Source organism: Pleurodeles waltl, chromosome 7, assembly GCF_031143425.1.
Source record: "Pleurodeles waltl isolate 20211129_DDA chromosome 7, aPleWal1.hap1.20221129, whole genome shotgun sequence".
Taxonomy (NCBI): Eukaryota; Metazoa; Chordata; class Amphibia; order Caudata; family Salamandridae; genus Pleurodeles; species Pleurodeles waltl.
The window spans coordinates 998,945,431-998,973,299 of NC_090446.1; the positions used below are offsets into that span (position 1 = coordinate 998,945,431).

At 42.6% G+C, this 27,869-nt stretch overlaps 1 long non-coding RNA gene across 1 annotated transcript in view; it reads left to right on the top strand.

The window, feature by feature from the left end:
* The window catches only part of LOC138245850 (uncharacterized), a 332,409-nt gene that overhangs the window by 196,966 nt on the left and 107,574 nt on the right, over nt 1–27,869 (top strand). Inside the window, exon 2 of the long non-coding RNA XR_011194176.1 lies at nt 4,708–4,883. This is a non-coding gene — a long non-coding RNA (uncharacterized lncRNA). The remainder of the gene's footprint in view (nt 1–4,707; nt 4,884–27,869) is intronic.

Sequence of the window (27,869 nt, forward strand, 5' to 3'; positions counted from 1 at the left end):
TGGGTACCAAGGGGTACTTACACTCTGCACCAGGTCCAGTTATCCCTTATTAGTGTAGAAGAGGTGTTTCTAGCAGCTTAGGCTGGTAGAAGGTAGCTATAGCTGAGCAGCTTAGGCTGAACTAGGAGACATGCAAAGCTCCTACTATACCACTGGTGTCATATGCACAATATCATAAGAAAACACAATACACAGATATACTAAAAATAAAGGTACTTTATTTTTATGACAATATGCCAAAAGTATCTCAGTGAGTACCCTCAGTATGAGGATAGCAAATATACACAAGATATATGTACACAATACCAAAAATATGCAGTAACAGCAAAAGGAAGTAATGCAAGCAATGTATAGTCACAATAGATTGCAGTGAGAGCACATAGGTATAGGGGCAACACAAACCATATACTCCAAAAGTGGAATGTGAACCACGAATGGACCCCAAACCTATGTGAGCTTGTAGAGGGTCGCTGGGACTGTAAGAAAACAGTGAGGGTTAGAAAAATAGCCCACCCGGAGACCCTGAAAAGTAGGTGTAAAGTGCACCTATATTCCCCAGAGAGCACAGAAGTCGTGATAGGGGAATTCTGCAAGGAAGACCAACACCAGCAATGCAACCAAAGCGGATTTCCGGACGAGAGTACCTGTGGAACAAGGGGACCAAGTCCAAGAGTTGCTACAAAGTCGAGATTGGGCAAATGCCCAGGAAATGCCAGCTGAGGGTGCAAAGAAGCTGCCACCGGATGGTAGAAGCTGTGGATTCTGCAAGAACGAAGAGGGCTAGAAACTTCCCCTTTGGAGGATGGATGTCCCACGTCGTGAAGAAGCTTGCAGAGGTGTTCCCACACAGCAAGACCGCAAACAAGCCTTGCTGGCTGCAAGGGTCGCCGTTAGGGTTTTTGGATGCTGCTGTGGTCCAGGAGAGATCAGGATGTCGCCAATTGCGTGAGGAGACAGAGGGGGCGCCCAGCAAGATAGGGAGCCCTCACAGAAGCAGGCAGCACCTGCAGAAGTGCCAAAACAGGCACTACGAAGAGGAGTGAACCGGAGCTCACCCAAAGTCACGAAAGGAGATCCCACGACGCCGGAGGACAACTCAGGAGGTTGTGCACTGCAGGTTAGAGTGTCGGGGACCCAGGCTTGGCTGTGCACAAAGGAAATCCTGGAAGAGTGCACAGGAGCCGGAGCAGCTGCAAATCACGTGGTACCCAGCAATGCAGTCTAGCGTGGGGAGGCAAGGACTTACCTCCACCAAACTTGGACTGAAGAGTCACTGGACTGTGGGAGTCACTTGGACAGAGTTGCTGAGTTCCAGGGACCACGCTTGTCATGCTGAGAGGGGACCCAGAGGACCAGTGATGCAGTTCTTTTGGTGCCTGCGGTTGCAGGGGGAGGATTCCGTCACCCCACGGGAGATTTCTTCGGAGCTTCTAGTGCAGAGAGGAGGCAGACTACCCCCACAGCATGCACCACCAGGAAAACAGTCGAGAAGGCGGCAGGATCAGCGATACAAGGTTGCAGTAGTCATCTTTGCTACTTTGTTGCGGTTTTGCAGGCGTCCTGAGCAGTCAGCGGTTGATTCCTTGGCAGAAGGTGAAGAGAGAGATGCAGAGGAACTCTGATGAGCTCTTGCATTCGTTATCTAAAGAATTCCCCAAAGCAGAGACCCTAAATAGCCAGAAAAGGAGGTTTGGCTACCTAGGAAGGAGGATAGGCTAGCAACACAGGTAAGAGCCTATCAGAAGGAGTCTCTGACGTCACCTGCTGGCACTGGCCACTCAGAGCAGTCCAGTGTGCCAGCAGCACCTCTGTTTCCAAGATGGCAGAGGTCTGGAGCACACTGGAGGAGCTCTGGGCACCTCCCGTGGGAGGTGAAGGTCAGGGGAGTGGTCACTCCCCTTTCCTTTGTCCAGTTTCGCGCCAGAGCAGGGCTGGGGGATCCCTGAACCGGTGTAGACTGGCTTATGCAGAGATGGGCACCATCTGTGCCTATCAAAGCATTTCCAGAGCCTGGGGGAGCCTACTCCTCCCTAGCCCTGACACCTTTTTCCAAAGGGAGAGTGTGTAACACCCTCTCTCTGAGGAAGTCCTTTGTTCTGCCTTCCTGGGCCAAGCCTGGCTGGACCCGAGGAGGGCAGAAACCTGTCTGAGGGGTTGGCAGCAGCAGCAGCTGCAGTGAAACCCCGGGAAAGGCAGTTTGGCAGTACCCTGGTCTGTGCTAGAGACTCGGGGGATCATGGAATTGTCTCCCCAATGCCAGAATGGCATTGAGGTGACAATTTCATGACCTTAGACATGTTACATGGCCATGTTCGGAGTTACCATTGTGACGCTGTACGTAGGTAGTGACCTATGTACAGTGCACGCGTGTAATGGTGTCCCCGCACTCACAAAGTCCGGGGAATTTGCCCTGAACGATGTGGGGGCACCTTGGCTAGTGCCAGGGTGCCCACACATTAAGTAACTTAGCACCCAACCTTTACCAGGTAAAGGTTAGACATATAGGTGACTTATAAGTTACTTAAGTGCAGTGGTAAATGGCTGTGAAATAACGTGGATGTTATTTCACTCAGGCTGCAGTGGCAGGCCTGTGTAAGAATTGTCAGAGCTCCCTATGGGTGGCAAAAGAAATGCTGCAGCCCATAGGGATCTCCTGGAACCCCAATACCCTGGGTACCTCAGCACCATATACTAGGGAATTATAAGTGTGTTCCAGTATGCCAATGTGAATTGGTGAAATTGGTCACTAGCCTGTTAGTGACAATTTGGAAAGCATAGAGAGAGCATAACCACTGAGGTTCTGTTTAGCAGAGCCTCAGTGAGACAGTTAGTCATCACACAGGGAACACATACAGGGCACAGTTATGAGCACTGGGGCCCTGGCTGGCAGGGTCCCAGTGACACATACAACTAAAACAACATATATACAGTGAAATATGGGGGTAACATGCCAGGCAAGATGGTACTTCCCTACAATATGCTACACTAAAGATTACACCGAAATCCTACTAATTTAATTCACCAGAAAAACACTGGAGTCAATGCATGGAATGGTCTCCTTGAGAGCACAACACTAATCCAAATAACCAATAACCACTGGATTAACCGCTATCCTTGGGTTCCGGAGCAACACGCTGCTCAGTGTAAAGCACTCTGGCTTCTTGTCAGGAATAGTAAGCGCTATATAAAGCCAATACAATACAATAGAGTTTAAATCCAATTAATCAATTATTGCAATCCAATGATTAACCTCCCAGAATGCACTGATTTGTTTAATGAAAGCAAAGGACCAGAAAAGAGGTGTGTAGCAACAGGGAAGCATTTGGTCATCCTTCTTTGAAGCAGGCACTGGACCTCCGTATTGTCGCAGCCACATTAACATCAATGCGCACAGAGAAAGACAGCGAGAAGTCTTTGGGTAGTAGAGGGAGCTGTGGCAGGATGTTTAGAGACACATGCCATTTTGAGTACTAAGAGGGTGGAAGGCGGAGGAAAGAAAGATTGCAAGAAGTAGAGAGAGAGTAAAGCTGGCATCAGTGCCATAGGACGCCATCTATCTAGTCATGGGATATCTTTTTGCAAAATATTTTAATCCAATAGTTAAAACTCAGTGAGTTCTACTGTAACACGTTGATCACAAACCCTGCAGTGCCTCAGTTCAGTTAATGAAAGGATAGGTCTGAAAGGAGAGTGCCCGGTTAATACTTAGGCAACTGCTCACCTGGGGTTGCAAAGCAGAGATTCTTTCCGGATGCTCGACCAGGCACACTGCGCCAGAGGGAACTTCTGGCATGAAATTAACTTTTAATTAAACTCTTTTAGGAGAAGCATGCACTGAAACGAGCTAGAAAACTCTCGTTCACGTTGGGTTGTCAAGGAAGGCGTTGAAGAAATTGTAATTTAGGTAGTTCACATCAGAAGTGTTGTGTTATATCTTAAAAATGAAGCGTGCACTGTGATAGCCAGAGAGTTGTTTGGCCTGTATTCATTTAGTGATATGTATTACGACTTTAATGTGCAATATTACTGACAACGTTTTAGAGCCTACGACTATGATGAGATATTCATGACGGTACGCATAGTAATGACAGAGACGTACAGCCAACCCCGGCTGGTCTATTGCGGTGTCTGCCGCCCCTGCAGACTCTATTCCCGGTACTTTGGTCATTCCCAATGTCGGACCCAGGCCTCTTTTTGATGAACAATTATTAAAATAACATATCTAGTTTTGCCCGGCACTATTATATGCATACATCTGCTGCCTCGCTTCTTTCCAGATAAAAATATATCATACATTGTTATTTTACAAACTGAAATAAAACTGCTACTTAAGCAAACTTTGCCAGTTGTTGACTTCATTGCTTTTATTTTATAAGCTTTTCCACTAAAGAAATGAAGGTGACTAGAATAACAAGGTACATTTAGGACTGCCTTGGGTTCTTATAGAAGGTGCTTATATGAAATCCTTTAGGTATTTCAGACTAGTGAATCCCACTCTACAGAATCCACAGTAGGGAGTAGATTTTTTGTGTCTCATAGTTGCTAAATAGAACGTGTGTGTGTTAGTTCATGTTACAGCTGAGCTATCTCCTGTGACCTTATGCTATTTCTTTTCTTCTCACCTCCCACGCATTTCTTTTCTGCCTGTCTCTTTCGTTTACAGATTTCTTTTCACATGTATAACAGTCTCTTTCTCTCCTCCTGCAGATCTCTCGACAGAATCTGTCTGTTCATCCGACTATCACATTTCCTGGGCAGCATGGGCTTCACCCATGCACTTTTGGTCCACGGTGAAAGCCTTGAAGATGCTGGGGGTGTTTTCATCCTAAAGGACAGGAAGTATTCCTTTGAACTGGTGCTGGCCAGATCTGCGTGGGAGCAAGGTCAGTCTCATTTCCTTTCACAGTCGGTGTCTTCATTTTACTGGTCTTGTCAGGTGCTGGTAAGGAAGTGAAGGAAAGGCACTTGGTTTAGAGTTGTCTTCGGGTTGGAGTGAGGAATGGCAGGCAGAGATGTAAACGACTGACTTGTCTGCCCATCACATGGCTCAGGGCAACAGACTGATGTGGCGCATCAAAAAGGTATATTAAACAGTAGTGTGGGGCCATGCGTGTTGTGCACGGAGACATAGGACAACGACAACAGCTTTTCGCTTCAGAAAATGTGTCTTCTTGCTGGCGTAGACCATAGTGAAACTGAATGTCCCAACAGGACAAGTATGTCAGAACCTTGGTGGGGCTCAGGAGCCAAAAATTTTGTGGCGCCCTTAATGGCTTCCCAATCAAATTGTGGCAAAAAACTTTATGAAACCAGTAGACTGGAGAAAGGCAATCCACAGTATTTGGCATCACCAGTGGTGTTGCATCGTTAGCTGCAGCACAAAGAAAAAGAACACGCCTGTTGTTAATTATGTAAATCTACCTTGTAGCAAGAACACGGCGCCCAAGTGAGTGTGGGCCCTGGAGCAAGGAGACCCAGCACCCCTTCTCTTGTGAGTCTCCCTGCGTCAGGCCAGTGTTTCTGAGACGGCCAATACGACCTTTCCCTCAGATAGCACTTAATTTGTGGTGCCAGTGGTGCAAGTGGTTGTCATCTGCACTCGTTTATGAGGGCCTGGACCTATTTCCAACATCAGACTTTGGCCCAGAGCAAGTGACAGACAGACAGAAAATGGGAAAAAAAGAGGAAAATGAATATGGAAATATAGTGACAAAAGGATTATGCTGGGATAAAAAAAAACCTGCAAGTGTGAAATGAAGAGCCAGGATGTGTTGCATGGGACAGATAAAAGTCATGAGCTGGGATCAAGATTAGTGAGCCCTGGCATTGTGGTCCCACTTATCAGTAGAGAAACATCTTGATGTAATTAACCTCAAAGCAGCTTACCTTTTGCTTCAGTTCCTTCAGTAATGTAGTATGAATCAATACATTTCAGTTTCTTAATTACTAAGCTGTGAAAAACACCAACATAATCAGTGGGCATGGTGGGAACAGTTTAAGATCTTGGTGTGAAAGCTTGTTTGCTATGTGCATTCATCTTAATAACCATATCACCTAGAATCTGAACAATAGATCTACCATTTGCCTCCTTTGACTAATCAAATATATATCAAGACTTCCATTTTCACAATTGAAATCAGAAGTGACACAGACACACTATCAGAGCTACCTAAGAGATAGTACAGATTTCATCACAAAGATGAGTAACTTATACATTGAACCTGGTGGCTATATGATTTCTATGAATGTAAATAGTCACTATTTTAGCATTTAACACCATCACAAGCTAGAAATTTGTGAACAACATTTGAATGCCAGATCAATAAGTCAGTATGAACAAACCAATGTACTGTTACAAATGATAGAGACTTGCTGATGGGAAATACATATCTGTTTAACAATGGACTGTACAAGCAATTGAGGGGAACTGCGATGGGCACCTGCTTATCCCCAAGCTGTACAGATGTGTTCATGCACTGGTAGGAGAAAAAGGTGTTCAATAATGAGAAATATCAGAGTGACTCTATGGTCACAGTGTATAGATTAATTATTCATTTTATGGAGTGGCAAGTCAGATGATTTAGATCTTAGTATCAAACTATCAATGATTTATAGTGAGAGGCGGGTGATTTTTCTGGATTTAAACTTGGAAATTAAAGAGGCTAAATATGTCATCATTCAGGGAACCCACTGCTGGAAATAGTGTCCTCCATGCAAAACTTTGCCATCCAGTCCTCCTACAATGGAATATTCCATACGGGGAGTTGATCAGACTAAAAAGGAACTGTAGAACTGCAAAAACAGATTTGATAAAAAGATTCAAAGAAAGAGGTATCCTCAGAATGTTCTGCACATCTTCAAGTGGCGGCACTCGTCAAACTTCGTCTCTAGTTTTTCAAGAATTTGATCCAATTTGTTATATCTCCCACCTTTCTGGTTCCCCAACATACTGGTTGACCTTGCAGCTATTTTTGTCTACACCGATTTTAGTAAGTCCTTATACCATTCTGTCAGTCAGAGGGGGCACTGGTAGATTTTCACTGCCACAACTGTGCACCGCTTTGGTAGTACCACAGCCAGCCCTAAAAAACATCTAGTCTGCTTTGTGTTTTCCATGACTGGCCTTGTGTTCAATAAACACACTAATAGGTCATAAGGGGCGAGGATGTTCAAGACCCTCATCACGCTCATTAAGACTACTTTCCAGAATTGCATTGTCAAAGGGCACTGACACACTACATGGTAAAAGACTGCCACAGGCTCCGTGCATCTGGGGCATCCTCTTGAAGCAGCTGGGTACATAAAGCTTATTCGTTTTGGGGTTACATATCTGTGGTGAAGGAAACTGAATTGTGTGAATTGTAATCAGGCATTAATCTAAATTTTCTTAACAGAACTCAAATATCTTTCCCAGATCACAGATGAAATTTCCAGGCCCAAGTTAAGTTCCCACTAGGCATTAAGAACATCAGAACCCACAATCCTTTGGCACAGTAAGGCCTTATATCAGCATGTAATTGTTCTTCTATTTTGCCCATGTGCTACCAGAGCTGCCAATATTGGTCTGGCCTTGGGTAAGTGGAGTACTGTCTACCACATCTGGTGCATCATTCATGAACTCTCCTCAAATTAACAAAAGACTACATCTTTATGTCTACCACATGTTCACCCTGGACCTCCAGGTTCACCTCTGTCCATTTATAAGTGTGGTGTAGAGATTCCAACGTTATACATTTAGGGTAAGATGATATTGGCAGTTCAGGTGCATGCAGGACCAACTTAGCTGACTCCCCCACATAAACCTTCCAACCTTCCGCCTTCCGTCATAGTTAACAGTATGTTGTCTGACATCTTGGGTGGTAGGAAACCATAAGCCACTCAAACAAGTTCTGACCACCAATCCCTGCTGTCCTCTCGTCTCTTTCTGGAGTGAGACCAACCCCAAGCCATCTCATTGGTCATCATAGTTACACTGCAGCATAGGAGAGTTCATAGTTGGGAGTCACCATTCCTCTATCTACCAGAGGGATGAAAATTATCAGCAGTGTGACTCTGTGTATGGATGTGCCCTAGACCAGGGTATAAAGCAAATCTTCAGTTCTTTAAAGAATGGCCTCTGTAGGTTTATGGGTAGGGCTGTAAAAAAGTATAACAGCCTGGGCAAGACAACATTTTCAAAATTGAGACTCTAGGCAGCAGCAAATGAGGGAGTTGGCACCAGAACTGCTACGAGTACCATATAGATGATAGTGCCCCCCCAGGGATCCTTCTATGAGGCTGGACTCCCTATGACAACTGTTGACACCAGGATAATTGAAAGTATCCAATTTCCACAGGACCTTGCTCCTTTACTGTGTTAGTTTGATCAGCAGAAACAGTCAAGATTTAGCCCAGTTGACAAGCTCTCAGGCTGTGTCAAGCAATTACACAGGAATTCGAGGCCCATCCCCAACGTATGAAGCACTGCCATCAGAGAAGGAAAGCTCAGTTTGTCAAAAGCTTTTTAAAGGTCTAGGGTTGTCACCGAACATTCTACCTCATTGTGGTGCGTCCAATCCATGATGCAAAATAATTATCTCAAATTAAGAAATGTGTTCCTACCTGGAATTAATCCATTTTGATCTGAGGCAACTTTAGTTTGTGATATGGGTAATAGGCTTCTCGCCAGTACTTTCCCTAGAAACTTGTCATCAAGTTTCAGAAGAGACAGAGGTCGATATGATCTGACACACAATGGGTCTCTGTCCAGTTTAGGGAGGACTACAATCAGTGCCTTCCCCATTGATACTGATAGTGAGCCCCTATCTTTAGCCACCTTATGAACCAGCAGTAAGTGTGGTGCCAAACTGCCTCCACATGTTACATAAATTCCACCTAGAGGTCTTTTATACCAGGAATTTTACTTATGGCTATTTGAGACATCACTAATTGTATCTCTTCTATAGTAATAGGAGGGTACAGCGATGGCATTGCAGTGGATTTATGGATGGTAGTGGGACGTAGTTCAAGTGAGTCTTGAGATCATGATGGTCCACACATGGTGTTGTAAGTGTATAAATCTTTGTGGTATGTCTCAAATACTCAGTTAATCCCCATCTGTGAATTAACCAGGAAGCCTTCCCGTGTACCGATATTCCTTGTCAGAGTTCTAGATTTATACAAATAAATCCCCTGATTTGTCTCCGGATATATGTTGAAGTGCAGTGCATTCTTTGTTATCTAAATTGGAAAACCTATGAATACTTTCTCTTTGTTCTTGTGTTAATTCACCTGATGCCATGGTTGAGTCCCTATCTGGTGTACCTACAGTCTCAAGCCCCTTATGTGGCTTTTCTTCGCCCCAATGAGTTTTTATAGTGACCCCCCCCATAAGCTGTTTTAAATGCATATCCCTCTAAGCACTACCTTAAATGTATACAATTTCACTGTGGGGTCTCTCATTGTGCCCATATTTTCTGTAAAGTAATGCTTGATTTCCTCACCTATACATGAGCATAAAGATGGATCACTCATTGTTTCGGCCAGCAGATGCCATGAGGGGATCTAAGGGCATAACGTACCCCAAGCTAAAGTAGTCATCAGCAGGCTGTGGTCAGACCTTGTTTGACCCAGATATTCTGTAGCAGTCACTTTTTTAAACTGACTTCCATTGTACAATAACCGAGATCAATCCTAGTATGCACTGCAAAGTATGTTTGAGGTTTCTCCCCTATATGGTAGAGACCATTTTTGCTCATTGTCTTTCTTCATTTGAATCCTTCCACTGGTAAGGCACTGATGGAGGTTACTGCATGTTAAATCCCAAACACAGTTTTTAACACCCTTTTTTCAAACTGGACATAGCCACTGACCAAGCATCATGTTATGGTGATAGTCTGTCTCTATAGGTTATTTGAACTATGACTTGTTTTTGTCATGAAATAAAATATTATGGATAGAATTTGAACAATTTTTAGTTAATTTTGGTTTTAATGTGACATACATGGGTGCCCGTAGGTGTTCATGGTGCACTTCTGACATTTTGACATATAGGGAATGCTAGGATGATGACTTTCACCAGTATTTATCTTTTTCATGTATAATTTGTATGACATCTCATGAGCCTTGAGAAAGTCTGAGGTGGTATGAAACACCTGCTGGCTGAATCAGCTGTATCTTGCATTATTTAATCAACTGGATTACTTGTCAGATGGTGCTACAATTGAGTAAATAAATTACTTCACTACTTTCCAAGAGTTGGACTGTTAATTTCAAGAGGAGAAATCAGGGACTGAAACATTACTTCAGGACTGAAAGTTGACTTATCAGCGTGTATAATGAATGCTCCAATATAAATTTTAATATGATTTGAGCAATGGTCAAAAAATTTATGAGATCACACCAAGACAAATCTTGGTAACAGATATAAATATTGTGTGAGAACCAGTTTTGAACAAAACAGTGATTCTGGATAGAGGAAGTGAAACATCTATACCACAGTTGCTGTTTTTAAGGTCGAGTGCGCAAAGTGCTCTGTCCCAGTTGTAATCTCTCTATGGGCTTATAACCACATCCATGACACGCCCATCAATTTGGTTGGCTCGTGGGCTTGCCTTTTAAAATTTGCTTGATTTCATTAATGAAAGGCATGCATACGTCATGACTTTTCCAGTGTTTAGCCCTCCTCGAGCGCACCAACCATCTACTGAAAACATACCAGGCTCCATGTTTTCCTATGGTTTCTGGGCTACTTTTTCTCTTTATTTCGTAGGCAGTGCGATCTCTCTGGGCAGTAGTTGAGCGCTTTGCATGACATCGACCCTGTTACATGGATAACTGCACTTTTGCCGGTTACACAGATAATTGCAATTTTGCCGGTAACATTGATAATTGCACTTTTGCCCATATGTTTCACTGCACTTCTGTTTCCTTTTGTGTGTCTGCTTTGCACTCATGGTGGCCGTCGGCTCACTTATGTGAAACTGTTTTACTTTTCATTTTCAGTTTATGTGGCAAAAAAAGTCTGGTTAGGAGTTTACAACGCTAATAGCTCATACTGAAGCAAACGCGAGACCCATTGAATTGCAAATGCTTCTTTTATTAATGTTGCCCAGCTCCCTAGCGGTGACTCTCATTGTAGATTTATGTGACAACTGTTGTGCCCACACAATCATGGCTGTCGCATAACAAATAAATATTTGAGAATGTGATCATGTTAGATAGCTAAATCAGCAGTCTTTGAGGTAAGTGCAGGTATCCCTGTCACTTTCTGCTTTGCTTCATCATTCTCCACACCTTCAAAGCGTCAAGTGTGTGGCCTCCACTCCTTTGCACATCAGCCACAACTTGCACTCTTTTCCTCGCCTCTTGCTCTTTAGAAGGTTTATTGCACACTCTCTTAAAAAGGCGGGGTCTACACCTAATCATTGTCCAGTCACCATCGGGACTTTCAGAGCAGTTTCCACTTAAGTTCCTAGCCATGACCACTCGTCTTGGGGCATCAAGAAGAACAGTGCACATTCCCCCTCCCTCATCTTCCGGAAACATCAAAACATATTTTATGTGCAATTAGCAATGTCACAGTTTCACCAAAAGGAATGACTCTCTTTGTCCCTGGACATCATTGGAATAGTCTAGTAAAATCAGCACTTTATTACTATCTAGTAGACAAGGGCCCTTAGCTTTGGAAATCTGCCTATCATGATCATTGAATAAGTGTGCTAGCACCGGTTGCAATGGGATCCTGGTGTGGTGGCCTTTCAGGGACTTTTAGTGCCCTCTTCACTGAGAAAAATGTAGAGGTCTGGCCCCCAAATACCAGAGTGGAAAGTCAGTTTTCCATATATAAGTCCTCTTTGCATTCCGGTAGGCCTACAGCCCTAATGTTGTGGAGGCGTGAGTAATCCTCTGCATTGCGCAGCTTTCTTTTCAGAAGGTATACTTCATCTTGTAGTCTGGTCCCTTAATTTGCATTTGATATTCATTCAGGTTCGGTCTCCTTATCGGTAATACAGATTCAGTAGTGCTCAGCCTGTTCTTGAGTGTCTTAGGAATCCATCACAACAGGCCTACCTCTATAACAAGCACATCAATCTTGAATTCTAGAGGGGATTTAACCCTGTGTATGGCCTGGAGGAGCTCCTCACATTTTCCAATCTGCTTCTCTGTGGGTAGCACTTGTGTGGCTGACATGCCAGAGTTGTCTTTAAGGCCTATGATCCAAGAGTCACCAGGTTTTGTGGCCGTAGGTTTAACCACATTTGCATTGTAAAGGGGTTCCTGTTCACCTGAGTGTCACTAGCTGCCTGGCGAGTCCTGGTCCGCCAATTTAGCAATGACATGGATGAAAATTTGCATTCAAAGAAGAGCAGTCAGACTTTACTTATTGGATGGGGTGGTGGTGGTGCACACCCTCCCTTTAGGGTTTACATGCAGATGGTGGACTGTGGTGCCTTGTGCACAAGTGAGTTGTAGCACCACCCACCCCTTCAACCACTACCGGCTTATAGAGAAAAAGGGCAGTTGACCGCAATTACTCCAGTAAGTGCCAATTTTGCAGGCCTGTAGCTATTCAGCAGCAGTTGTGGTGCCCAAACACCCCTCCATCAGCATATTTGCAGTGAGCAAGCAATCAATGTCTCTCGCCGTATCTTGGAACTAAGGTCCTCCTTGGCCTTCTACCTGTTGCTCACCAGAATCTACATCGGCTCCACTTGTTTAAGTATCCAGAAGCCATATATCTGCGAAAGCACACATGAGAGGCATCACCTCCACACCAGTATCTTTTTGTTGGTCATAGCAGGGAAACCTGCTCTGTCTATCAGCCTCTGCAAGCTCCATCTCTCAATTGAAGGCACAGCCTCAGCGTCCATGACGGGTCCCGGCTCCATATTGCTACGATGCAGGCAACATGGCACTCTGGGAGCCCAAGGCGATGAGCCCCAACTGCGCGTCAACTACTTGTTAGTTGCCCCCAGGAGGATCGTTAAGTAATAGGATTTCTGGAAAAGGGCACTGTGGATGTTTGGAACTATGCAACTCCCCCAGTTGCCAGCCTGGACATGCCCCCACCTACTAGGTATCCTGTTAATAAACATTTCAAACAGCACCACAGTGGAGATTGGACAAAAGCTAAATATTTACATTAGACACAATTTTGAGAAAAAAAGACAATGAGGCAGGGAGAACTGTTTGTGGAAGTTGAGATCACAATATAATTCAGATAGAGACATATGAGTCAGAAGTTCTGAAAATAGGAGACGACCTTTATGTACACCTCCTTATTTGATATAGGCACTAGAAATGTATCGGCTTCTTTAAATGTTGTTTGGTTTGCTTTTTGAGTAATCTCAAAAAAAAAAATTTCCACCTTAGCTTCTTCCTGAAAAGTGTCAGTGTGTTCCCTTAAGCAAGGGCTTCAAAAGTGATACCCTCTGACTCCTATTAAGTCTCATTTTCATGACCCAAACCACAATTTATTTGCCCAGGTCCTGAAAGCCGAACTCCTTTCTCTGCATCGGCCCAGCCTCCATTCCCTCTTCATGAATGTTTAGGCCTAACTCATTATCACTTGTCCCCTTACAGTTCACTTTATGTCAAATACAGTGCAGCTTAGCACTAATACAGGCACCCTTGCACCATACCAGAATTGTGTTTTTGCAGGAAAGGACATCTTCCTGCACAAGACAGAGGCTTTTTGCTCTTTCTACATGCGCTGCAGATTGCAGCACATGTAGAAAGAGGAAACAATGAGGAGAAATAAAGTAATTGCTCCTTATTGTACCTCCCCTGAAAAGGTGTACCTTTTTAATGAATTCCCAGATTTATTAGTGGTAGTAAACCTGGCAATGCCACAAAATTCATGGGTGGATGCGTGGGAACACTCACACTCCACACATGGAATAACTTCCCAGGGTAGAGTAAAACAAGGCAAAGTCTTGGCTGAGTTGTGTTACTCTGGATTTACTATGCAAGGTGGCTCTGCTTGGCATAGTAAATCCCACTGAAAGCTTGCTTTGCTCTTGTATTACGTCTTGCGTGATACATGGGTAACTCAAGTCCTTGCTAAATCTGACTCTATATACTCCCTGCCTAGGACTTTCCACCTGCTTCCTCTGCATGGTATTGGATCCCAGGGGTGCCTCCCTACTTATGCTGCAGGCAAGGTTTATCAGGGCCATCAGGATCACCTGGCTTCTGTGCCTTGGACCAGGGCTTCAGTGTCGGCCATTTTCTGCTGAAATGGGGCATCCTACCCCCTGATGCTGCCCCCTTGCTTCTCATTCATCTTGTCCCTCACCTTCAGCTGGAGCATGGGCAACAGAGCTCATCTCTCGGCAGCACTGGGTCAGTGGACCTTTACCCTGGCCGTGATCTTCCGACGGCAATGTCCATCAATGGAAAAGCACTGTTCCTCCTCCCAGCTAAGCCTCTGGTTCTATGATGGCCACCAGTGACTGCAGTGCCAAGCATATAGGGGCTGCTGTGTTGGGGATGGCAAAGGATACAGGCCACTTGGGCGGTGGAGGAGGAGTAAAACACGGCCTACCTCGTAAATATAATTGTCTACATAAGGAAAATGAATTACTAACTGTCGGCTGAAAAATCATTCTTTGCCAAAATTGTAGCTGTATGCTCTTCCTCTGAATGAACTTGTTTCTGGCAGAATACAATTCTGATATGCAAGTTTTCTATTTGCACAATAGTTTGGGAGGAATAACTTCTCATCCTACAGTTCAAGGGGCTTTTTGTCACTGCATCCTGTTCAGAAGCTATTCTTTTCTTTTGTCCAAGCATTGAGGGGATATATTTGTCGTTGTACGGTATTACTGGTAGTCTACATTATGCTTCTTGTTTCGTTTGCAATTTTGTTTGTGCACTTATAGGATAGCCTTCTTCCAACACGTTTCTATTCTGCAATTTTGGTTGTGTCTTTATAGGATAGCCTTTTTCCAAGACATGTATATTGTCTCATAACTGCCCCCTCCTTCACCCATACAGCTGCTATAGCCCAGAGTTAATCTACAAACTCGTTTGAACACAATCTGTCAACCACATGAATGCATGTTCAAGCCTACGGGCTTTGTCTGCACTTGTTTACAAATGTAGCAGAGGTGGGTTTTGTGTAAACGACACTTACTGTGTCAAGTTTCACGCGCAGCGTCTCGTTCTCAGTGACTCAGGACCTTGAAGTAGTGATTTCGTTTTGCTCACTGTGTGATCAGTTCTTGCGGTGCCTCCTGGTATTCTTGTTGCCAAGGTGACCTCAAAACAAACAATGATAGGTGTATTGCCAGTTTGCTGGGGATCTTGTTTTTTGTGTTTTTTTTCTTCTCACAAATGTATGAAGGAAATGTCTCCGAAATCCTCCAAACACTCAGGCCCAGGTCTTTAGAGGTATTCACCACAGTGCACCTAACAGGCTCTTTGGATGTTGTTCCTATCAGTGAAGGACAAACTGTGTATACGCTTCACCTCACAGAGTGCAACAGGTAGTGAGCACACTGTACCTAGAAGTGAGTGACAGCCTGCTTGGATATTGTTGCAAACAGTGAGCGACAGGCAGTGTATCGAAGAGTGAGTAACAGCAGAGTGCACACTGTGCCCAACAGAGGGACAAGCAGTGTACGTACTTCATCTAGCAATGCGCCACATGCAGTGCTTAATTTGTACTTGTTGTTTCCGGTCCTGAGCACCGGCACTTATTTTTCAGAGCCGGTGCTCATTCTTCTGCCTCAGGCATGTGCGGCGAGCAAAAGACACATATGGGAAAGAGGGAGGAAGGGATAAACGAAAAAGCATCACAATGGGAGAAAGCAGAAAGCTGCAGGAGTGAGCTGAAGGGGCAGGGAGTGGCTTTAAATGAATTAAAGGGGCCCGAGATGGCTTCAGGATTACGCTGCCACAGTATCCCGTGTTGGCACATTTAAATGCAGCAGCCGTGTGTTTAAGAGGAGGGCTTTGGGCTCCGGCATGTTTTTATTTACAAATTAAGCACTGGCCACATGTAGTGCACACAGTGAGCAAAAGAGAACAACAAGCAGTGTACAAACTGCATACATTTGAGTGACAGGCTGCTCAGAGATGTTACTAACAACAAGTGACAGGCAATGTAGACTTTTTATCTAACAGTGAGCAACAGGTATTGTGCAGACTGTACCCAATGGGAACAACAGGCAGACTGATCTCCTCTCATTTCTTATAGACGTTAGGGGTGGACGGCGAGCCCTGCTCTGCTGGTGGAACTAACAGAGTTTTTGGCACTCTGTGCTCCAAGCCCAAAAACTCAGCTAGCCCTGCCAGAGGAGCATAGCTCACCCCGTGCGCACTGCAGCCCAATTACGCACTGTGTAGCCCATACCTGGTATGTAGTGCGCACTCTATGCCCAACGTTGGCGTGGCAGCATGGAGGTGCTGCTGTCACCAGCTCCAGATCCCCAGGCCCCCCTCTGCCAGCAGCCCGGGCTCAGGGGCGGAGAGAGGCAGAGTGCCAGACCACTGGCAAGGAGAACCCAGGTAGTCCTCGTTTTTTAAATATTTTGTTTTGTGCACACTTGTGCACAAGAGGCCTGAAACGGCAGCTTTTGTTGCCTATGGTCCTGCCCTGAATTCAAGCCGGGGTCGCAGGCAGCAAAAGCTGCCATTTCAGGACTTTTGTGCACCGACTTGCCCCGTGTTCAGTGCTTAGCACTAACGAAATTGGGTTCATTCAGGAGAGGGTGCCATGCTACAGCTCACGGAACTCCACCTCTGCAAGATTCCACAGAGTTTTAAATCAACTCTGTGGAATTCTGCGGAGTGGAAAATCTGTGAACTCCGCCCAGGCCTAATAGACACCAGGTACCTCTTGCAGATCGTTAAAGCCCCAAAGTGGGCCACCTCCTGCCACAACCAGCATTGAAAATTGGATTGAGAACATAAAAGATACATTCTCAACATTGTCAAAGACCTACAGAGCTAATTAGATCTGCCAGCATGACACATATTCTAAAGTTGTGAGTGTATCTTTCAAGCTACTTTATCCATCACAAGGCTAAGCACTGTATCCCATAACGCGACAACCACACCTTGAACGGCATCACGCACAACATGGAAACATGTCTGATAAAAGATCAGAAACAGGGCTAAGCACCCTATCCCATAACACAATAACCACACCTTGATCGGCATCACGCACAACATGGAAACATGTCTGCTAAAAGATCAGAAACAGGGCTAAGCACTGTATCCCATAACACGATAACCACACCTTGATCGGCATCACGCACAACATGGAAACATATCTGATAAAAGATCAGAACAAAGACAGGACTCTTACAACCACACATCCATACCATGTAGGATGGTATCTGCGTGGACAAGAACTTTAGTGCCCCACATAGGGGCAGTAGGTGTTATACAAATACTGTTAAACACACAATAACACATAATATGCACTCTTCCCTCAACAGTGAGCCACACGCTTGGTGAGAAACAGTAAGAAACAATTGGTGCACACACTGCACCTGACATTAAGTTACCAGTAATGAGCACACTGAGACTGATACTGGTGACATCCAATATGTGCATTGTGTCTGACAGGCACTGTACATACTGTGCCATACAGTGAGTGACATGTACTGTGCACGCTGTCCACAGTAGTGAGTGACTGGCAGTGTGGGAAACTGAATCTAACGTAACAGGCAGTGGACACAATGATTGATTAACACAGAAGTAGGAAAATACACATAAGGATTTCCATCTATATTTTGTGAAGATTTCTTCCTTTTTCAGGATTCTCATAAACTGGCATGCCTCAGACAACCACACAAGGCATACATTTTCAGTTCTTCTGCAACTCATCTGTACCGGTAAACTTTGGAAAAGATGGGGTGTCAATGCTGAATGGCATTGCAGTGAATGAGCATGTGAAGAACCTTCCATGACATGAAGGTACTGGAGAAGGCAAGGAAACCTTCTCCATGAGCGTTTTGATATCAAATTAGGTCAAACGGTGCATTTTAAGCAAAGTTTCTTAAATATATTATCTAACATGCCACATGCTATCCAGAAGCTGCAGACATAAACATTTCAGTATTTTATGTTCTTCGGTTCTAGCTCATTGTGCCTAGGCGTGCTTCAGGGTTTTTTTCGCTAGTAAAATGTGAAAATAATTAGAACAGTTACCCAAAGAAGTGGGCAGAGGTCCACTTCCGAATACTCCAGAAAAGCAGGGCTTCACATTGACAGGGCTTCACATTGACAGGGCTTCACATTGACAGGGCTTCACATTGACAGGGCTTCACATTATTTTCGAAAGCTATTTTGCAGCTCCCTTTAATTCTGTCTTCAATTTTACATTCTGACCTTTTCAAATAGATTACATATCATAATATAACTGAAAATCTAGGTCAAATGTCAAAATGAGCAGCCAATGAGCAGCCAAAAAGTTACAGATATCACAAACGTAGCAGAAGCTCAGACAGCAAATTACGTTTGTCTTAGGTGTTTACTTCTTGTACAGCAGTGACAAACAGATAGCATCCTAGACCAGGACAAGCCTCACGTGAGTCACGTTACAATAGCAAGGCAGTGGCCTGAAATCAAGAGTAAGTATTCTCAAATTATTATGACGTTCCAGTGAAATAACAATATTAGGCACATTGCAAATACTCATCTTCTCTCTTTAAAAAACTGCTTGCAAGTTTATGAAAATGCACCACTTATCCCCGAACACTAGATTCACTATTCACTAAAATAAAGTAACCACAGGACGGTCAGACAGATTACCGGTGCTCATATCAGGGCCCGAAGCGGTATACTACCAGAATATCGAGTTTTAATACTGTGTCACAAAATATTGGAGCCACAATATTAACTACATCAATACAATGAAGACAAGAATATATAGGCAAGTAGAAATCTACTATAGGTATTTCCACATATATGTAAGTTGTCATTCTGTATTTCTTCAAGGAACATATTTCTCGAGTTAAGAACAGTAAACCTATATGTGCCTGTATGATGACAGATTTTTTGGTAGTTGATATTCTGAATTCGACATTTTTGCAACACAATTTTTGTGATCGATATTCAGATATACTACCCCAGAACATGCAAGAAGTAGGAGAGGGCTAGATTGGGACAAGCACGTGCACTCCTGAATGCCTTCCAAGGTCACAAACTGCTTCACTCATTGGTTGAGGCTGACAGGTTTCGTGTCAGACCTCAGCCATTAAGGGCTAAGACGACCTTATCTCCGTAGACTGACGGATGCCAGACAATGTGCAATGGAGGCAGGAACCGTGGTAAGACTGTTTTAATGAATACGCTCTGCCTAAGGAAACCTGCTTTCACTGCCCTTCTCTCACCGGCGGTTGTAAGCTCTTAGCATGTGAAGGAAGGGCTTCAGCTTTATGAGGCTTCCATTCATACATGCACAGGCGGTGACAAATATAAGGTCTAAATTATGTTCAGCAATGGAGCTTTGTTGCTGTCACAGTTGTGGCTGTCAAAAGTTACAGTGTTCCCCCAAACGTATACCGATGGGCCAGTTCCACTGGTCTAAGAATTACTTCTCTTGTCCCCAATGCTGCCAAAATGCAGGAGGGAGTATGGAGGAAATGCACATTTACAGGTTTTATATTTTTCAATTTATTCTGTGTGTGGAGGAATTCCCTTCCCCACAACTCATTTAAAGATAAAGTTGCATGCACGTTCCTACGGTATTTTCCCACTTAAGGAAATGTTTCTACGGGTTAATTTTCGACATTGAAAGGACGTGTGTAATTTTGTTAAGGATTGTAAATACCCACACATTTGCCCTTAGAAAACACTTGTTTTCACCCTTTTCCAAAAACTACTTTATCGGAGTTTTCTGTTTACCGAGTGGATTGCTCACTCTAGTGAGTGGAATTTGCGTTTGTAAATGTCTGCAAATTCTGATTATACGGACCGGGATTTCGGATAACTGTAAATTCCACTCTCTGTGGTTGTGAATTAGATATATGACTAAAATGTTTTCTGTGAATTGCAAAGCTCCGTTCCTATTAATGACAGGAAGTGTTTATAAGGCACATAAAAATAAGATATACGAATTTCACACATGAACTTTAGTGCCACTCGGGTGCCCTAAAACGGAGTAATAGGACATCATTTTATATATTTATATATATATATATGTATATATATATATATATCCATCCATTATTGCCTTTGCTTTTGGGCTGAGTTTGTTGTTCTTCGCAGACAATACCCAAATTTGTGTGTCAATATTGCAGAATGTAGAGGGATCTAGGAGATATTTCACTGCCTGTAGGACTGATTGAGCCAACTGTGTGCAGGTAAATTGCTTAAAACTCAAAGGGGGGGAAACGGAGGCTCCGATGCTTTACAAGCAGGTACCAGCCTTGTTCTCATCTCCGTGGCCTGAACAGTTGGGTACACCTCCAGCACCTGTAGCATTCTCCAGAAACGTAGGGATTTTGGGGGGGATAAATAGCTATAATATTCCACACATATTAGTAAGGTTGTCTCAACTTTCTTTTCATTTCTTATATGCTATGCAAAATGTTCCAGTTAATGCCCACTGTTTTTGGGAAGGCTGTAGTCTAAACATTGATTGGCTCCAGACTGGACTACGGAACACCCTCAAACTTAATATATTTTACAAAGGCTTCAGATCGTTAAGAATGTAGCTGCAAGACTGAGCCTTGGACAGACAAAATTGACTTTGGTATCTACACATCTGGAAAATCTTCATTTGCTTCCAGTAAAGAAAAGAATCTGGTTTAAGACCTAATGCTTTGCTCATAAAGCTTACTATTGTTCAGTGCCTACTTACCTCAGTTGTAAAATTCAGGAACAGGGTCCTTGGAGATGTATCTGCTCAGCAGACAAATATCTATCAGTGATGCCAAAATTACAACTTTCAAGAAAAGGTGGCAGAGGCATTTCATTTTATGGAACTATCCCTCTGGAATGCTCTTCCTCTGGAACATAGACAAAATAATAATTACTTGTCTTTTTGGAAACAACTTAAGCCATAGTTCTTTTTACAATAATCCTCGTTTCCAATAATTCATTCTGTATGTCATAATTGGGTGTTAGCGTGGGACACCCTTGGGCAGCTGTTGCGTTCTAGAACTGTCATTGATTGATTTATTCATCCATTTTGGTTAAGAGAGAATTAGGATAGAAATAAAGATGTGGTCTACTCAGGAAGCTGTCCCAGGTGTGAGCATAAATGACTTTCCTCTGGTCTGGAAGCTTTCTAGTGTACATCTGTATGACAGTTGTTCTATGTGGCCTCCATGCATGGGTGTAGGCAGCATATAATGAGTTATGCCGAACTAAGAAAACGCTTATGGTCCTGTCAGTGAGGATAACAACTTCCTCTGGAGTTCAGGTGAGAAGTAAACTTACTGAGTGGTGGAGTCCAGCCCACCTGGGTCAATACACCTCTGTTCCCGACCTTCTCTGCTGCACTTTTTTTCCATCTTGTGACATCTTGTCAATTTCTGGTCATCTCGAAGGATCATTTTTAGATCTTGCCCAGAGACTATTTTAGCTGTCTTGACAGTTTCATGTAATGAACAAATAATACATAAAGAATACATACATATATTTATGCAGGCGGGACTATTGGTGAGCCCTCTTCCTCCATTGTTCTGTTCAGATGTCATTCATATTTTGCTTCCACCCACTACAGCATACAGCATGGGGTAGTTGTTCACCTCTTATCAGCCATCGGGTCTCTTGTAGTGTGAGTGATGGCATTTTCATGATAAAATGTTCACATCCACCTAAAATAAGTATACTTCAGTGCCAGTGCTGGTGGATCGATGCTTTAATTTTTTTTAATTCTCTTGATCCATTTTTAACGATTTTATAGTCATCCTTGTGTGTTTAAACTACGTCATCAAACAACAGAAATTCAAAGTCTATGGTAAGTTTTCTTTGCACCAATAAGAATCATATTTCTTGTGATGTATACTAAAACAGAAAAGTGTTTCTACACCTATCCTACATCTGCCTGCTTGGAAGCATCCACTGTGTTGTATTAAATTATATGTGTTTATTTTTTTAAATTAATACTTTGTTTTGAAATAATATGGCCACCCCGTTTAGGAAACAGCATGTTTTTTCTTCTTTGATTTTTATGACTTAGGTTTGCAGGATTAAAAAAAAAAAAACTTGTAAATGTAACATTCACCTTACCTTGCCAATGGCAGGTTTATTGACTTTGCCAATCCATGCTTGCAAAGTAATGGCAATATATGCATTCTGAAGCGTATTTGGTCTTTAACATTGATTCAAATTTGGTGAGATTTGAAAATGATTTTTATGAAAATTGAATAACATTGGGTGCATTTTAAATGACACTAGGCAATAACGTTCGTTTAAACCTGATAGGATTTGAAGACCGCTTTATTAGGAGTCAATGTTCTCTCCAAGGGCCTCATTTTGTTTGAATTGGAAATGGTTGATTTTAAACCAGAAATGGCTGCAAAACAATAAGAAACCAGCACTTATCTAAGTGAAACCCATAACACATTGATCATACCCACGTGGGTTTGTAAGAAACACTCATGCCTTACTGATGTGTGTGCTGTACTTCAAGTGTTTTTATGTGAGTGTATGTTTCTATACAAGGGCAACTTACAACCTTTTGCACCATGCTGTCCATTTGCTCAATCTAGAACACACGTTGCAGCCTGCACTCTCCCAATTCCACTTTGCACTTTCGTCCTTGTACCCCATACTCTTCCCCCTTGCACTATGCCCTCCTCTTCTCATGCCTGCATTGCAAGATTATCTGTGGGAGGGTAAAAGCGAAGCATCCACCATTGCTAGTTGTGTACTGCATTCTCTGTGAATTACTCCAGCTTGGGAACATCTGGTCAAACAAAAGCCATATGATGGGCATTGCCAAAGATGTTTGTTCTGTGATGCTTGTCCTTGCTGGGGAAGGCAGTTACCAATCTCCCCAAAGAGTCTTTTGCTGAAATTCCTTTTGATGTAGTTTATTTTGGGGACAAAGGTTCTCAATATTACATAATCTATCTTTCCTACGAGGTCACCCCAGATTGTTCAACCCTTGCTGGACCCTATGTTTTTGCTGATTTTAGAATCTGTGCACTTTACCTCTGCTAACCAGCAGTAAAGCGCATGTGCTCCTCTTTTGAGTATGGTTGAATTAGCAAAATCATAATTGTCATATTTAACTTGTTTATAGGTCCCTAATATATGGTACAAAGTTTATCAAGGACCTGGACTTTAAATACCACTAATGGACTTCAGCACCTATTGTGCCATCATCTACAGTGGCAGTGCAAAAATGGCTTGAGGGCTAGAGTAGCTATGTAGGCCTTGTATCCCACAAGGCAGAATGCCGGGCATTTAAAAACATGACATGTTGAAAATTAATATTAACATGTCTTTACAGTGGCTAAAATTCAAAAGCTATTTTTTACTTTGGTACGCCTTGCTACGCCTAGCTGTCCTTTTTAGAAAATCAGAGTACAGATCAAAATTCAAATACTGCCATTTTCAGGTTGGAACTAACTACAAAAATAACGAAACATCTATCTTTAAATGTTATTAAAATCCAATTCAATTGTGAAGTTATTTTTTAATAGATATCAAGGAAAAATAACTTTTAGAATGTTACCTTTTTTCTGCCTGAAGTTCCTAGAGTCTAATTTGCATTTGCTCCCCAACTCATTTCAGCAAGTGATTAGCATTTGAATAGGTGTAAAAAAAGGTGTGAAATGCCTACCAGGAGCAAACAATAGGTTGACTTTAATGGACAGAGATGACTCCTCTGAAACTCACTGAATATGTAGGGTACGGCCAAACCTTTTGAAATTGCAGTGTCAAATCCTGCATGAGTGTTAGATCCTGATTGACAGGTCTACTGAGCTACATATGACACTTTGGGCTTACTTTAAGGAAGGGAGCAGAATGCTAAGGTAATTGTTGCATATCCACTGTTTGGATGCCAAAGGAGCCTGCTTTTGTCCCACAAGACTTTTGTCTCTTGCTTTGTTCTGGGTACAGTGGATGCCTTAAACTGAAATGTAGCATTAGACATGGGAGGACAGAACGATTACCATAGTACACTCACCACACACACCTCTAGCCCTCATAGCTTGAGTTTAGTGTGGCTGAATACTTTCACAATCTTGAAAATGCACAAAGTGGCTTGATTGGCCCCAGGAACATTTAGCCCATTGGTAAGGACATGCCAAGGAGTCATTCCCACCCAGCACCTAATGCTATGCACCCACTTCAGAACACTGCTGTGCCTGAGGAAGAACAGAAGAGGACTAGATCTGTTGCCTGTGACCTGGGAGGAGCCCCTAAGGACTGAGTCTGCTCTTTTTTGAATCCAGGATAAAGAAATGGACTCCATTGGTCATAAGGCTGGCCTTCTGTTCAAGCTACAGGGATACAACCAGCTAAAAGAGGCCTTTCCAGCAGCAGCCCAGCAGACCATTGGAAACTAGACTGGCCCCTGCAGTTGGCCTATGTAACACCATGTGAGTCTCTAATAGCTTTCCCGAAGGTCCAGGAGGAAGGTAAAAGTGTACTTCTGCTGTTGATTATGAATTAAAGGACTAAATCAGAGTATCTGACCCATGCTCTATTGCTGTCAGCTGCAAACTGAGCCTAGATTCTGGTCTACCGCAACCAGTGTTGTGTGCTTTTTGGAGCTATGTCTACTCAAAAACCTTTGAACTCATATCTCTGGTTCCCCTTATTGGATTTTTATCTTTTTTGGTGTCACTTCATTTATTACATTTTAATCCATAATTCTAACTTGGGTTGGACATTTTAAAATGTTCTACATTTCAGCTTTATTACTGTTTTGTTACTACATAAATACTTTATATGTTCCCCTAAGCTAAGCCTCTTTACTCTTGTGGAATAGCTACCAGGGGATTGAGCTCAGGTTAATTTAGTGAATTGAAGGGTTCACCCTGGCAATGGTTGTGAATATCACTTGAAGTGGTTAGTCACCCACCCCAAATAATAATCCAGGTCCACATGTACAAAAGGTTTTTGTATTTCTTAACATTCCCAATCGCTATTTCGGGCCATTAATAAATGCAAAACTGCCTTTTCTTATGTACAGAGGCATATGCGCCATTGCAAAATGCGTTTTCTACCCATTAGAAATCGCATTTTGCGTTCGCAAAACAGAAAAATCGCTAATAGGGGTTTCCTATTTGTGATTTCCAAACCGCATGTACATAGCATTTCCTAAATGCAAATTGGGCATTTAGGAAATGCAGTTACCATAAATTTGGATCTGATGGTAAGTAGGTGCAAACTTGATAAAGGCACCCGAAATGCTTCAAATATGGTCCGTATTAGGTCTTAACTAATCTCCAAAAATATAGACATTGATAACCAATTTAAGTCCTACACCTTGTAGGATATATATAATATTCAACCTCCTATTAGTCCTGTGCTGTCAATGAGGCTTGTAAAAAAGAAACAACTCACTCCCCATAAAACAGAACCATCGGTGATGCTGAAGGATTAGTTTTTAAAGCTGGAGTGTAGAATAGATCACCCCCCTGTTTTCTTCACTCAGTTTATGAGGTTTGCGGCATACTCTTAAATAAAATAGTATGTTTATTTACTATTAATTTGGATTGCAGGTTTGAAAATACAATCAACATCGAAATCATACCTCAAGTATGAAATCATCAGATGTTGAAATATCAAATGTAGTTTTGTGAACTCAGGGATATGGGAAATGGCGTGCCTAACCCAACTAAAGTAGTCTAATAAGAAGCTTGCTTACTCTGATGCTATTTAGAATTCAGTAGGTTTACAAGGTACCATATACACATTCCATCATAAACCCCATTTCAGCCCCTAACACCATCATGAAATCCACATTGCATTATTTAAAAAATAATGACCGTGACCAAGTGGGGATAGCCACACATACAGTGGAATCTAGTATGGTTAGTGCCCTGGAGAAGCCCTATAATGACTGTTATTGTGCTAGGACCTTCAACGCTCTTAATGTGCTTGAAATGAGTGATCTGGCATCACTGGCGAAGAAGTTGACCACTGCCCCACTGTTTCCAAAAATCTCGTTGCATGCTGGCATTTAGATGACTCTTAGCATTAGAGCATATTGTGGCATGATCCATGGGACAGTTTGCATGGGTGGTGTTGTAAGGAGCACTCTTATTTGTGTAGTTGGTTGCAGATTTGTCTCTGTGTGTCATTTCTTGCTTATCCTCTAACCCATGAGCATTTGTATGTAATATTGGACCTTGTTGCTCCTATACAATCTGACCTACTGTGCACTTAATATCACAGTGGAGCTCGAAGTGGTGTTAAATGAATCTTTCCAAACATTTATTTCCGATTTGCTTGTTGATTGTGTGACTGTGTGTATGTGTAGTGTGCTATTAGTATCTTTTTAATCCCTTTAGGATGTGTGATAGCGATGCTTATTTTACAGAGCTAGGGCCTATAGATATGAATGCATTTTGTATTTCCATATTTGTGATTTTCTATTGGTAATCACAAATTTGTGATTTCCTAATAGAGTATGCACTTCCGTAGGAATTGCTATTAGGAAATCGCAGGTTACATACATTCCCTTTTCCAATCCCCACATAGCGATTTCTGTGGATTTGCTATTTGGGAATCGCAAATTGGGAATTTCGTATATATGGGCCCCATTTTAGTTTTTTACAAATAATATTTCCTACATAGAGGGAATCTGTGTATACTGAGTTACCTCATTTTTATTCCTGCTTATGGAAATATGGCTCTTCATTATCCTTCTGAGTGTTTAAAAACGTTTGTTTTTTGTTTGAAGTGGTAATTGCTCACACCTGCTTTACCGTTAAAAAGTGCCTAATCACAAGAGATGATGGCATCATACTTTTTTACGTCCTTGCTTTAATGTACCAAATTGAGTAGGATCTGTGCTCATCTGAAAGGAATATCCTATACATTGGACCTTGATTATATATATTGAGAAAATACATTGAAAAAAATTAAAATAGATTGTCCCAGTCTCACCATTCGGTAAAAACGTTTTCAATGGGCTGTAAACGAGAAGAGTAATTTGCCTGTTTCCCGCCACCTGGGACTATGTCCCAGAGACAAAGCTACCCTAAATAAAATATAGTTTAACTCATTGTACTTAATTTTGTTCTCTATCTGACGGCAGCACCTGCGGTGAATTCTGCATTGATTTGTGTCAAGATCCGCTTTCAAGAGATGGTATACAAACAATAGTAAACGGGGCATTGACTATTGAGGGTAGTCAAGACACAAGTATCACCTGTTGCAGACAATGAGGAAGTAGACTATATATATTCCATTTTAAATTCAGTCCTTCAGAAAAACACTGTGCATTCAAGTCGAGCAAATATACAACCATAGTGTTGCAAATTCCTTAAAAGGAAGACGATGCTTAGGTGGCAAAAATTCTGAATTCCCAATATTTTTTCCTTGTAATGCAAGTAGTTAAATTGCGTGAAATTGTAGATGCAAGCTAGAATGCTGGAATTCTGATCGATAAAAAGTATTTCTCTGTTTGGCTGTTTACAACTCAGCCAGAGTCGTTTTACTTTTGGTGTGTGCATAATTAGTTTACATTAACTTAAGTTCCGTCTCAAGCCAGTCAAGGGTATTTCACACAGGCTTAAGAATACCCAAGCTCTTAGATATGCAAAGCCCCCTGAAATCGGCTTTGCATGCCTCTCAGAGAGCTTTGGTCTTTGAGACAGAATGTTTGTTCAGTTTATAATATTCCACAATTGCTTTGTGTACTTCTTCATGAAATACCTCATCATTTAGTTCTGTGCTCTTCAGTTACTCCCTATTGAACCCCCGGGGTAGGAGCAGGGTTCTCCAGTACAATGACA